Genomic DNA, 13,838 nt, shown 5'->3' on the forward strand with positions numbered 1-13,838 from the left:
GATTGCAGTGTGCAGCTAAAGGAAACTATGAAGAAACAAGGTACGAACGCCACATAAAAATGCCTTTAATTGCAACAAGGAACCATTTGACCCAGAAGTGAAACACTGGGGGCAAGATATCGGAAGGTTGTTTCTTTGTAGCAAAGGAAAAACGAAAGGTGATACTATTCCAGTCTGTGGCCCACAAACTTACAGCCTAGTGAGGAGTTTAATATTGTCTGATGCTCCAGCCACAAAGGGTGGAATCATCTCGTACCACCCAGCACAGGAATCATAGAGGGCAGAACATGGACCATGCAAAGGTTCATTGACCGCAGGTGGGATTTTCTGGTCTTGGGTTGAGCATAGCTGGAAAATCCCACCCCCAGTCTTTGGATCAGATAATCAACTTGGTCAAAAATGATTTTAATCCCTGACCTTCAATCCTCCCATTGAGTTATACATTTCATTCTGCAGTCCAAGAGCCGGGGAGATCATCTCCAGTTCTGTGGCCAGATTGAGGGAATTCAGCCCAGCTTTACGGGAGATAGAGTCATAGATGTTCAACTTGTCCATGCTGCCCAGTTTTTAACCATTAAGCTAGTCCCAATTGCCCACGTTTGGCCCATATCCTTCTATACCAATCTTACTATCTACATGCTTTTTAAAAGACAACATTGTACCTGCCTCTACTACTACTTTTGGCAGCTTGTTCCAGACACTTATCTCGGTCTCATCTGTAAACTTACTAACGATGTCTCCTAAATTCTCATCCAAGTCAATAATATAAATAACAAATAACAGTGAAAAAACTGCCCCTCTGGGCTTTTTGTATATCTCCCCTCTCACCTTAAACTTATGCCCTCTAGGTTTAGACTTTGGGAAAAGATGTTGACTATACACCTTATCTATGCCCCTCTTTATTTTATGGATCTCTATACAATCACCCTTAAGCCTCCTACACTGCAGGGAAAAAAGTTTCAGTCTATACAGCCTCTCTTTATAATGCAAACCATCAGGTCCCAGTAGCATCCTAGTAAATCTTTTCTGAACTCTTTCTAATTTAATAATATCCTTTCTATAATAGGGTGACTAGAATTGTACACCGTATTCCAAGTGTGGCCTTACCAATGTCTTGTACAACTTCAACAAGACTTCCCAACTCCTGTATTCAATGTTCTGATCAGTGAAACCAAGCATGCCAAGTGCCTTCTTTACTGCCCTGTGACTCCACTTTCAAGGAGCTATGAACATGTGCCCCTAGATCTCTTTGTTCTTTAACTCTCAATGCCCAACAATTAACTGAGTAAGTCCTGCCCTGGATCGTTCTACCAAAATGCATCACCTCGCATCTATCTAAATGAAACTCCATCTGCCATTCATCAGCCCACTGGACCAATTGATCAAGATCGCATTGCTTTCTGAAATAACCATCTTCACTGTCCACTGTGCCACCATTCTTGGTGTCATCTGCAAACTTACTAACAATGTCTCCTAAATTCTCAAACAAGTCATTAATATAAATGACAAATAACAGTAGACCCAGCACCGATCCCTGAGGGACCACTGGTCACTGGCCTCCAGTTTGAAAAACCACTACCTTTCTTCTGTTAAGGGACTTTTTGGCCTGTGGAATAAACAGCCTCACCATACAGAAGTTACTGGCTGAGACCAAAATCTCTTTAGAAAAAGCTGTGGAGATAGTCCAAGTGACCGAATGCAGAGTGTTAACGAATTGCAAGGTGTGCTGAACAAAGTGAATCATTTGTGGCAGGAAAAAGCTGGCACGAGGAACAGCCTGAGTGAGAGAGCAGCTGAGCCCGAGAAAGGGGCTCCAGTGTGGGGGAGAGCACTCACAAGAACCTTGCCGGTGCAGAAATTCTATGTTACTGATGTAAGAGGAAGGGTCATTTACAAGCATGGTACAGAGTGAAGCAGTCAGGGCAAAAGTTGCAGAAATAAATAAACAGTGGTGAGTTCAATTCAGTTTACAAAACTGCATGAGGAACCTATTGAGGGACTCGCCTCATATACTTAAACCAGCTTCAATTCAATAAAGTGGCCCCATTCGAAATAGCTTTCTGTTTAAACAATGCAAAACTACAAAATACATTACACTTTCAATTTACAAAACAGAATACAATCTCACATAATAAATTATAAAAATAACATCCAATATAACACAATAACATGTCAATTTTAACACAACAGCACAAGCCAACATAGCACAAACAGCTAGTATGCACTGCGAATTATCCGCAGATACGAAGCCAAGGCAGGCAAATGCTGCTTGAAGTACAGATCTGCTACGAATTAAAGTGAATGTTGGGGCAGGCTCAAGGGGCTGAATGGCCTTATAATTATTCCGTTTGGAAACAATCAATGTCCCAAGATTCTACGGCCTCGCTCGGATGAGGCTTGTAAAATCCTGCCTGAGGCTGATGGAGAATTTTGTTCTGCAAGCCTTGCCAACTCTGATAGCGGGCGTGGTGGTTAAATTCCGGCCCATATCCCCATCTAAGCAAAACCAAAATACTGCAGATGGCGAGAGACCTGAAATGTTAACTCTAGAATCCCTACAGTACAGAAAGAAGCCATTTGGTCCATCGAGTCTGCATTGACTCTCCCAGGCCCAACTCCCACGTCCTATCTCGTAACCCGCTCATTTAGCGTAACTAATCCCCCAAACCTTTGACACTAAGGGACAATTTAGCGTGGCCAATCCATCTAACCTGCACATCTTTGAACAGTGAGAGGAAACACACACAGATATGGGGAGAGTATGCAAACTCCACACAGACAGTCACCCAAGACTGCAATTGGACTCTGGTCGCTGACGCTGTGAGGCAGCAGTTTTAACCACTATGTCACCCACTCTGCTTCTCTCTCCACAGTTGCTGCCAGACCTGCCAAATATATCCCATAGTTTCTGTTTTTATTCTCCGTGGAAATCCGATTCATACCTGTGCAGTGCTAACGCTAAGTTTGTTTTTAATGCACACATTATCTTTTTTAAGAATCATAAGAGTTTTACAGCACAAAAAGTGGCCCTTTAGCCCATCATGCCTGTGCCAGCCCCTCAAACACCTATTAGCATCTTCCTCTGTTATAAAGGGAGTTACAAGAGACTCTGACGAGGGATCATCCAGACTCGAGACGTTGGCTCTATTCTCTCCCCACAGTTGCTGTCAGACCCGTTGAGATTTTCTAGCATTTTTTGTTTTTTGTGTAGGAGCGTCAGCTGTTGTTTCCTCCTGTACACCGAGAACCGCATCTCACAGGAAACAGCACTCGGTTCAGTTTCGATTTCTTCCAAGTTCTTTAACCTATAGGCTTTAAAAGGGGGCGTGGGCGCCAATGAGCAAACACTGAGGAATCGAAACTGAGCAGCAGCCAGGCGATGAGTCGTAGGTCAGGTGGTTGGATCCGAGTGTTGCCTCCTTCGCTTCTTTCACTGGACGCTGCTGCTGCTACTAGTGGCGATTCGACGTGTAGGGGCCGTCGGTGGGACTGAATGCGTTCTCAGGTGACAATCCATCTCGTTGTAAAGATTTACTGACCGTGTTGCGCTTGCTCTTAACAATGTTCCTCCACTTCTCTTATTTCAATCTGTTTGTCTTAATTGCAAGTGTTATTCATTTTGCTCTAAAGCGTTTGTTTGAAAGGGGGTTGCTTGTGCAATGTCGTGTATTAGTGTCCAAGAACAGCGCAAATAGGGGCAGCAATCGAGAAATAAAATGGAAAATATTATTTCCAATGTCAGGTTCCTAAAGGCACTGTTTATTTATATATAAGATAACCCGAAGTGCTTATACGTATTATATCATATATATATGAACATCTATATATGTAATGTGATATATGTATCATAGAGTGTCGGATGCCTCAAAAACTTGTATTGACATGGTAGTAGTGCCTTTGGGGTTATAAAACACCCCAAGGCATTGGCAAGAACATCATTAAACTTAAGTAGGAGACTCGGCTGCATAAGGAGATAAGGATAACCAAAAGATTAATCGAAGAAAAAGGCTTTAAATTGTCTAGGGTTGCTAACGTTCCAGAAAACAGATGAACAATTTCCAACGCACCCGCTGGGTGTGACCCTGGAGGAAAAAATAAGACTTTGTTTTTGTTTTCATTTCCTTTTGAACCTCTCCCTTTACCAGATAAACACAGAGTGAGTGGGGGCTGTTTGTATGACAGTCCAGTACGGTCCAATTGGGTAATAAGCCCTTTTGCGGTGTGATTGGTATGGGAAGGCAGCACGTCACGAAAGGGAGATGTGTTTGCCTACTGATGGCAAAAACATACAGGCATGTCACCTGATTTAGTCACAGCAGGCAACGCTAAAGGAATGAGGTAAAGAAGGCAGTGAGGTACATTATAAATTCCCCACAGTGCAGCAGGGTGCCATTTGGTCCACTGATTCTGTACCAATTCTCCATCAAAGCAGCCTACCCAGGCCGGGGGGTGGGGGGCATGGTAGCACAATGGTTAGTGCTGCTGCCTCCCAGTGCCAGGGACCTGGGTTCAATTCCGGCCTCAGGTCACTGCCTGTGTGGAGTTTGCACTTTCTCTGCATGGGTTTCCTCTGAGTGCTCTGTCTTCCTCCCACAGCCCAAAGATGTGTGGGTTAGGTTGATTGGCCACACTAAATTGCCCCTTAGCGTCAGGGGGATTAGTAGGGTAAATGTGTGAGGTTACAGGAATGGGGCCCGTAGGATTGTGGTTGATGCAGACTTGATGGGCTGAATGGCCCCCTTCTGCACTGGGGGACTTTAACTTTACAAATATCGATTGGAAAAGCTATAGTTCAAGCGCGTTAGAGGGGTCAGTTTTTGTCCATTGTGTGCAGGAAGGTTTCCTGACACAGTATGTAGATAGACCCACAAGAGGTGAGGCCACCTTGGATTTGGTACTGGGTAATGAACCAGACCAGGTGTTAGACTTGGAGGTAGGTGAGCACTTTGGTGATAGTGACCACAATTTGGTTACGTTTACTTTAGTGATAGAAAGGGATAGGTATATACCGAAGGCCAGAAGTTATAGCTGGGGGAAAGGTAATTATGAGGCTATTAGGTGAGATTTGGGATGCATAGGTTGGAGTAGGAAACTGCAGGGGCTGGGAACAACTGAAATGTGGACCTTGTTAAAGGACCAACTACTGCGAGTCCTTGATAAATATGTACCTATCAGGCAGGGAGGAAGTGGTTGAGCGAGGGAACCGTGGTGTACTAGGTGAAGAGGAAGAAAGAGGCTTATGTGCAAATGAGATGTGAAGGCTCAGTTAGGGCACTGGAGAGTTACAAATTAGCCAGGAAGGAGCTAAACAGAGAGTTAAGAAGAGCTAGAAGTGGACATGAGAAGACATTGGCGGGTAGGATCAAAGTGAACCCTAAAGCTTTCTATAGGTATGTCAAGAATAAAAGATTGATTAGGGCCAGTCAGGGACAGTAGTGGGAAGTTGTGCGTGGAGCCTGAAGAGATAGGAGAGGCACTGAATGAATATTTTTCGTCAGTATTCACGCAAGAAAGAGCCAATGTAGTCGAGGAGAATACTGAGACAGGCTTTTAGACTAGACGGGATTGAGGTACATAAGGAGGAGGTGCGAGCAATTCTTGAGAGAATGAAAATAGATAAATCCCCTAGGCCGGATGGGATTTATCCTAGGATTCTCTGGGAGGCTAGGGGGGAGATTGCAGAGCCTTTGGCTTTGATCTTCATGTCGTCCTTAGCTGCAGGTATAGTGCCGGAAGACTGGAGGATAGCAAATGTTGTCCCCTTGTTCAAGAAGGGGAGTAGAGACCATGTTGGGAATTATAGGCGAGTGAGCCTTACTTCTGTTGTGGGCAAAGTTTTGGAAAGAATTATAAGAGATAGGAATTATAATCACCTAGAGAGAAATAAATTGATTAGGGATAGTCAACACGGTTTTGTGAAGGGTAGGTCGTGCCTCACAAACCTTATCGAGTTCTTTGAAAAGGTGACCAAAGAGGTGGATCAGAGTAAGGCAGTTGACGTGGTGTATATGGATTTTAGCAAAGCCTTTGATAAAGTTCCCCATGGTAGGCTACTGCAGAAAATAAATGACCTGGATGAGGGTGTAGAAGGATGGGTTAGTAAATTTGTTGATGACACCAAAGGCGGAGGAGTTGTAGAAAGTGAGGATGGATGTTACAGTTTGCATAGGGACACAGATAAGCTGCAGAGCTGGGCTGAGAGGTGGCAAATAGAGTTTAATGCGGAAAAGCGTGAGGTGATTCACTTTGGTAACAGTAACAGGAGTACAGAATATAGGGCTAATGGAAGGAGTCTTGGTAGTGTCGACAAGCAGAGAGATCTCGGTGTACATATGCATAGATCCCTGAAAGTTGGCACCCAGGTTGATAAGGCTGTTAAGAAGGCGTATGGTGTGTTAGCTTTTATCAGTAGAGGGATTGAATTTTGGAGCCGTGAGATCATGTTGCAACTATACAAAACTCTGGTGCGGCCACACTTAGAGTTTTGCATACAGTTCTGGTCACCGCATTATAAGAAAGATGTAGAAGCATTGGAAAGGGTGCAGGGGCGGTTTACCAGAATGTTGCCTGGTATGGTGGGAAGGTCTTACGAGGAAAGGCTGAGGGACTTGAGGTTGTTTTCGTTAGAGAGGAGGTTAAGAGGTGACCTAATTGAGGCATACAAGATGATCAGAGGGTCAGATAGGGTGGACAGTGAGAGCCTTTTTTCTCGGATGGTGATGGCTAACATGAGGGGACATAGCTTTAAATTGAGGGGTGGTAATTATTGGACGGATGTCAGAGGTAGGTTCTTTACTCAGAGGATAGTAAGGGCGTGGAATGCCCTGCCTGCAGCAGTTGTGGACTCGCCGGGCGTTCAAATGGGCAGTGGATAGGCATATGGATAATATTGGAATAGTTTAGGCTAGAGGGTCATTAGATTGGCTCCACTGGTCGGCGCAACATCAAGGGCTGAAGGGCCTGTACTGCGCTGTAATGTTCTATGTTCTGTACAGTAGGGCTTGTATGATTCTAACCCCATGTATTTACCCTGCTAATATCCTTAACCTACACACGTTGAGACCCTTAGGAAATCAGAGCACCCAGAGGAAACCCACACAGACACGGGGAGAATGTGGAGTCTGCACAGACAGTGACCTGAGGCCGAAATTGAACCCGGGTCCCTGGTACTGTAAAGCAGCAGTACTTACCACTGTGCCACCATGCTGTGGGGAAGGAATCCCAGAGCTTGTGACCTGGACTGCTGTAGTCCAATGGTTTAAAATTGGGGATGCTGAAGATTTTTGCACTTTTTACACTTCTGGTTTTGTGTCATGTGGGAAAAACTTTTTTTTAAAAGATCCCAGTAGTTAAACCACAAGCATCAGGAAGGAAAAGAATAGGACATGTAATATATTTTAAAAATCTGTGTTGTGTAAAACATTTGGGCTGCATTTTATGGCCTCACTCGTCCTAAAACTGGAAAACCTGCTCGAGATCAACAGACTGCACCGACCATGCTTCGATCCCATGACGAGCGGGACGATAAAATTCTGGCCTTAAAATCTACAATGCTTTGTGGTGAAAATATGACAAACTGCTGTGATATAAATACTAGCAAGTTATTTCCTCAAATGCATAATATGCAAATACACCAAATAACATGCAGAGTATTGAAGATGAATCTGCTTTAGGTTTGATTTGCATTCCAGAGCAGAGGAACAAGCATAGCGTGTTCAGTCTCACAAGACTGTTGTGTGTTCCATTGGATTATGGCTGACCAGTTATCTCAACTCTGTTTGCACCACGTCTTTTTCATAACCTTACTCAACAAAAATATTTATCAATTTCAGCCTTGAAATTTTCAAGTCCAAAGATGTGCGGGTTCGATTGATTGGCCATGCTAAATTGACCCTTTAGTGTCAGGGGGATGAGCAGGGTAAATGCGTGGGGTTACAGGGATTGTGGTGGGTGCAGACTTGATGGGCCAAATGGCCTCCTTTTGCACTGTAGGGATTCTATGATTGCCTGAACTGATTAAGCATCCACAGTGCATTGGATGAGGGAGTGCCTGATTCCCACTAGCAGTTCAGTGAAAGGTGCTTTCTGATTTGATTCCCGAATAGCCTAATTGTAATTTTACGGTTATGCTTCTATTTTTGGAATTCCACCAGTAGATGGAAGTCTTTTGTCTGCATCAAACCTATACGAATCCCGTTGCTATTTTAAACATGTCAACTAGATCAGCCTTCAAGCTTCTTTATTCAAGGGAATTACAAGCCATGTTTATGCAACCTCCATCCCTGGTATCATTTGGCTGAATCTGTGCTGCATCCCATCTAAAGCCTGAGACGTATTGCCCATAACTAAATGTAGTATTTCAAAGAACAAAGAAAATTACAGCACAGGAACAGGCCCTTCAGCCCTCCAAGCCTGCACCGACCATGCTGCCCAACTTAACTAAAACCCCCTACCCTTCTGGGGACTATGTCCCTCTATTCCCATCCTATTCATGGACTTGTCAAGACGCCCCCTAAAAGTCACTACCGTATCCGCTTCCACTATTGTCCCCGGCAACGAGTTCCAGGCACCCACTACTCTCTGTATAAGAAAAAAAATCTGCTCGTACATCTCCTTTAAACCTTGTCCCTCACATCTTAAACCTATGCCCCCTCGCAATTGACTCTTTCACCCTGGTGAAGACCAGGGAGTGATGATTCAGTTGGTCTTTAGCGATTTTTCAGATTGGTTAATGACCAACTGAAGCATGACTTCCTCCCTTCCATATTCTAAACATTTTGAAAGAAAGGCCATAGTGCATTTTTAATTTATAAATTGCACTAACATTTAGTGATGTGTGTACCCACGTTTCTCCATAGCTTCTAATCGCTCCCCCCCCCGGGGAACAATGCGTTTCGAGTCCATGTGACTCTTCTCGAGAATCTGTCTGTAGAAGAGACATTAATTCAAAACGTTAACTCTATTTCTCGCCCCACAAATGCTGCCAAACCTGCTGAGTTTATCCAGCATTTTTTATCTTTATTACCAAGATCTACATGTACTGTTTGATGAAGGTGTTACCACTAGGGGTGGCACCGTGGTTAGCACTGCTGCCTCTCAGTGCCAGCGACCCAGGTTTGAATCTAGACTTGGGTCACTGTCTGTGTGGAATCTGCACATTTTCCCTGTGGCTGCATGGGATTCCTCTAGGTGCTTCAGTTTCCTCCCACAGTCTGAAAGACATGCTAGTTAGGTGCATGGGCAATGTTGAAGTCTCCCTCAGTGTACCCGAACAGGCACCGGAGCATGGCAACTAAGGGCTTTTCACAGTAACTTCATTACACTAATGAATAAACTTCACCTTAGTTTTTTGTAATAAAACTTTGATTAAAATAAATATTGCAGATGTATTGTGCACTGTAATTTTCCAAGAAGTTTCGATGGTCAAGTGTCTAAGGCAAATTATATCCTGAATTCCACGGTGAATCACAGGGACATGTCTTTGGAGGAGCAAGGAATCATTACAGAAACTGCATGTACAGATACCAGAAATTGTTGTCAGTTTCACAGTGGTAATTACATTAAACTTCAACACATGCCAATGAGTCACTACATCATTTAAAAGCTTACTCAGCCACTCAAAGCACTATACACCCAGCTATATCTCATTCAACGAGGCATAATGTTTTCAAATAGAAACAAAGGGCTGGAAAGAAGAACTTCCTGAAGCATGTTTTCAGTTGTACAGTTGGTCTCTGACAATTGGAGATGAAACGTAGAAACTACAAGTAGGAGTAGGCCATTCGGCCCCTTGAGCTCGCTTCACCATTCATTTTGATAATGGCTGATTATCAAATTCAGTGTTCTGATTTCCCCCCCATATGCCTTGATTCCTAATTTCTTCTTGAACTTAGACAATGTTCTGGCCTCAACTATTTTCTGTGGTGGTGAATTCCACACATTCACCACCCCCTGGGTGAAGAAATTACTCCTACCCTCAGTTCTAAAAGATTTATTCCGTACCCTCAAACTATGACCTCTGGACTCCCCCATCGCTGGGAATATTCTTTCTGAATCTATCCTGTCTAACCTTTTAGAATTTTACAAGTTTCTGAGATCCACACTCATTCTTCTAAACTCCAGTGAATATAATCCTAACCGACTTAGTCTTCACTCATATGACAGACCTGCCATCCCTGGAATCAGCCTGGTAAACCTTCACTGTACTCCCTCTATAGCAATGACATCCTTCCTCAGATATGGACACCAAAACTACACAAAATACTCCAGGTGTGGCCTCACCAACACCCTATACAATTGCAGCAAAACATCCCTGTCCCTATACTGAAATCCCCTCGCTCTGAAAGCCACCATACCATTTACTTTCTTTACTGCCTGCTGTACCTGCGCGCTTACTTTCAGTGAACTGATGCATGAGGACACCAAGGTCTCATGAATATTCACTATTCTCATTTTACACCTATTCAAATAATAATTTGGATGGAAAGATTTGGGCCAGTAATTCAGAGCTTGCTGCTGATACTTCTCCAGAGATGGGTACACTATTATGGCCCTCAAAATGCAGTTAATTAGAAATTACTGAACTGACAAAAATTTCCAGTCTTAGATTTTGTCTTTCTGTGAAACACTTGAAAAGTTACACCCAGTTAATTGAGGTGTAACTTTTAAAAGAGTACCAAAGTTCATAATGTTAAACAAAGTCACTAACCTCGAGAGTGTGGAGACTGGAGGGAGCAAGGGTGGCCTGAGAGAGTAATTAGATTTGAATATCAAATAGGTTGATTGGTCAATTTAGCATGGCCATAGTGTCAGGGGGATTAGCAGGGTAAATGTGTGGGGTTACGGGAATAGGGCCTGGGTGGGGTTGTGGTCAGTACAGGCTCGATGGACCAAATGGCCTCCTTTGGTACTGTAGAGATGCTCAATTATGATAAAATGCTACAAATTTTAATATAGTTGTTTCAAGTTTGTTTGTCTTTATTTTGTGTCCTACTTCAATCCCATATGTATTCCTCAATAACTTATTTTGCTAAAGTAACAGTGAAGGGATTCAGTTGTTTTTAATTCCTGGTTTGCTGTGTGTGGGAATACTTGAGTGTGATTAACTGCTTACCCTGCTTGGTGTAAACTCTGCTGCGGTTTCACTGCAAAATCTTGGCCCAAGATCTCCATCTGTGAGGACACCCTTCTGGAGGAGTGGGGAATCTCTGACAGTAACTTCTGTTTTTAACTTCACACGTGTATGTACGAGTGTTGCTGTCAGATTCACAAAGCAATGGTGGCAAACACTGACAATTTCTTTATCCATTTGTGGGATATGGGCGTCGCTGGCTGGCCAGCATTTATTGCCCATCTCTAGTTGCCTAAGGACAGTTGAAAGTCAACCACATTGCTGTGGCTCTGGAGTCATATGTAGGGCAGACTGTGTAAGGATGGCAGATTTCCTTCCCTGAAAGGCATTAGTGAACCAGATGGGCTTTTCTGACAATTGACATGGTCATCAGTAGATTCTTAATTCCAGATTTTTTTTTTATTGAATTCAAATTCCACCATCTGCCGTGCCGGGATTCGAACCCAGGTCCCTAGAACAGTAGCTGAGTTTCTGGACTAATAGTCTAGCGATAATACCACCAGACCATCGCCTCCCCTTGATGTCATTACGACTGATTAATCTGGGTCAACATTAAGAAGTGATATTTCTGACTGTGTGGTGCATGTGTGCCTTTCACGTCCTGCCATTGCTGCCAGCAAGGATGGAGAATCCAGCGCTCAGCTAAATCTCTGTTCACTGCAGCGGGACCAGAGAATCCCACCGGCGTGAATGGCCGGAGAATCCCGCCCAAGTCAACTATCGGCTTTCTCACAAAGACTCAATGGTTTGTGCCATTTGCTCTCCTGAACAGTAGCAGTGAGCCTTCTTCTGCACTTCCATACCAGAGGGACCTGCCTGTTTACTTCAGAGAGTTTCAAAACCAGGTTAACTAATATTAACTTTTTATTTCCTTCTTACTAAAACTGAATTCAGATCATTAAACTACCAGGTTGAGATTTGATTTAATGTACTTGGAGACATTATTCTCTCTCAAGTTATGTACACTGATGATTTGAGTATAACCAATGTTACACTAACTCAGTTTAACCTTGATGTGGAGCTGCCGGCATTGGACTGGGGTGTGCACAATAAGAGGTCTCACAGCACCAGGTTAAAGTCCAACAGGTTTATTTGGAATCACAAGTTTTCAGAGTTACCTGATGAAGGAGCAGTGCTCCAAAAGCTTGTGATTCCAAATAAATCTGTTGGACTTTAACCTAGTGTTGTGAGAAAACTTCTTACAGTTTAATCTGTTCTCCTTTCTTGAGTAGCAGTGGGGGCAGGATGAGACCGTAAGTGGCCTTAAGTAGCGTTAACAGTCTCAACAGATCTGAGGCCCTGTAAAAATTCAATACAGGCTGGGGTGGGTGGGTAGTGTCTCGGAGGGTGATGATTCTGTGGAATTCTGTGTCACAGATGGCTGTAGCGACTGGGTCGTTAAATATGTTCCAAGGCTGAGATAGACAGATTTTTTAATCATTAAAAGAATTGAGGGTTTGAGGGATAAGATGGGAAAGTTCATTCATGAGCTTTAAGGATGGAAATCTGTCACCCTTACCTGGTCTGGCCTACATGTGACTCCAGAGCCACAGCAATGTGGTTGACTCTCAACTGCCCTCAGAAATGGCATGGCCAGTCACTCCATTATTTCAATCGCTAACTGCAGTGGTTCAAGAAGGCAACTCACAACTACCTTCTCAAGGGCAACTAGGGATGGGCAATAAATGCTGACCAACCAATGATGCCCATGTCCCATGAATTTTTTTAGAAAAGTGGAGTTGAGGATTCTCATATCCAATTAATCAGATGAATGGTGGAGCAGACTTGATGGGCTGAATGGCCTACTTCTTCTCCTATGTCATATGGTGGTAGACTTGATTGTCCTGTGTATGTATTTGGAACTGGGAATTCCTCTAAAAAGTGAAAAAAAGGATTTATTTTAGCATGTTGGCACAGTGGTTAGCACTTCTGCCTCATAGCGCCAGGGACGTGGGTTCAATTCCCGGCTTGGGTCACTGTGTGGAGACTGCACGTTCTTCCTGTGTTGGCATAAGTTTCCTCTAGGTGCTCCGGGTTCCCCTCACAGTCCAGGTTTGGTGCACTGGCCATGCTGAATTCTCCTTTGCTGTACCTGAACAGGAGTGTGGTGACTCAGGGATTTTCACAGTAACTTCATTACAGTGTTAATGTAAGTCTACTTGTGACTAATCAATTAACTTTAACTTAACTGGTCTCCCTACCTGAAAATGTTGACATCATCTTTGTTTTTACGTGAACTCAATGCTTTCAATTAGAGTTTGACATCAATAGTTTTAATGAATTTGTTAGTGTGCTCAAAGCTATCCCACTGCTCTTGAAACTATCAAACATGCTCAGCAACATGCATTGAAAAATTTAAGGTAATTACTTACTTAACTAGTATTTGATTTATTTAGCTTTCAGTTAGTCTGAAAAATTGTTCTGCTTTATAGTACATGCTTGGCTGCACTACCTGATCCCCATCAGTTCTTAGCTCATTTCAGTCTCCGACTCTATAATTTTCACCCGCCCACTCCGTAAGCTACATCCTACATCCCACTGCCTCCACTCTTCCTACACTACCCCTCACTCTCTCCAACTTACATACTCTTCCCCTCGTATCCTCCACCCTCCCTCTCTCCCTCTACTCCCAGCACTTGCTTGTTCTCTCCACTCTCCGCCCTCGCTTGTGTTCCCCGCACCCTCATCGCACTCCCTCCAGGCTGAG

The 13,838-nt window shown here is 43.7% G+C and overlaps 1 protein-coding gene across 1 annotated transcript in view; it reads left to right on the forward strand.

Moving 5' to 3' along the window:
- Positions 1-3,423: 3,423 nt before the first annotated feature.
- Positions 3,424-13,838, forward strand: part of LOC145352959 (NFX1-type zinc finger-containing protein 1-like) — a 73,435-nt gene continuing 63,020 nt past the window's right edge. Inside the window, exon 1 of the mRNA XM_080203269.1 lies at positions 3,424-3,505. The gene's annotated coding sequence lies outside the window, so the exon portion shown is untranslated. The remainder of the gene's footprint in view (positions 3,506-13,838) is intronic.

Source organism: Carcharhinus amblyrhynchos, chromosome 2 (assembly GCF_965287045.1).
Source record: "Carcharhinus amblyrhynchos chromosome 2, sCarAmb.v2.hapA, whole genome shotgun sequence".
NCBI classification, from domain to species: domain Eukaryota; kingdom Metazoa; phylum Chordata; class Chondrichthyes; order Carcharhiniformes; family Carcharhinidae; genus Carcharhinus; species Carcharhinus amblyrhynchos.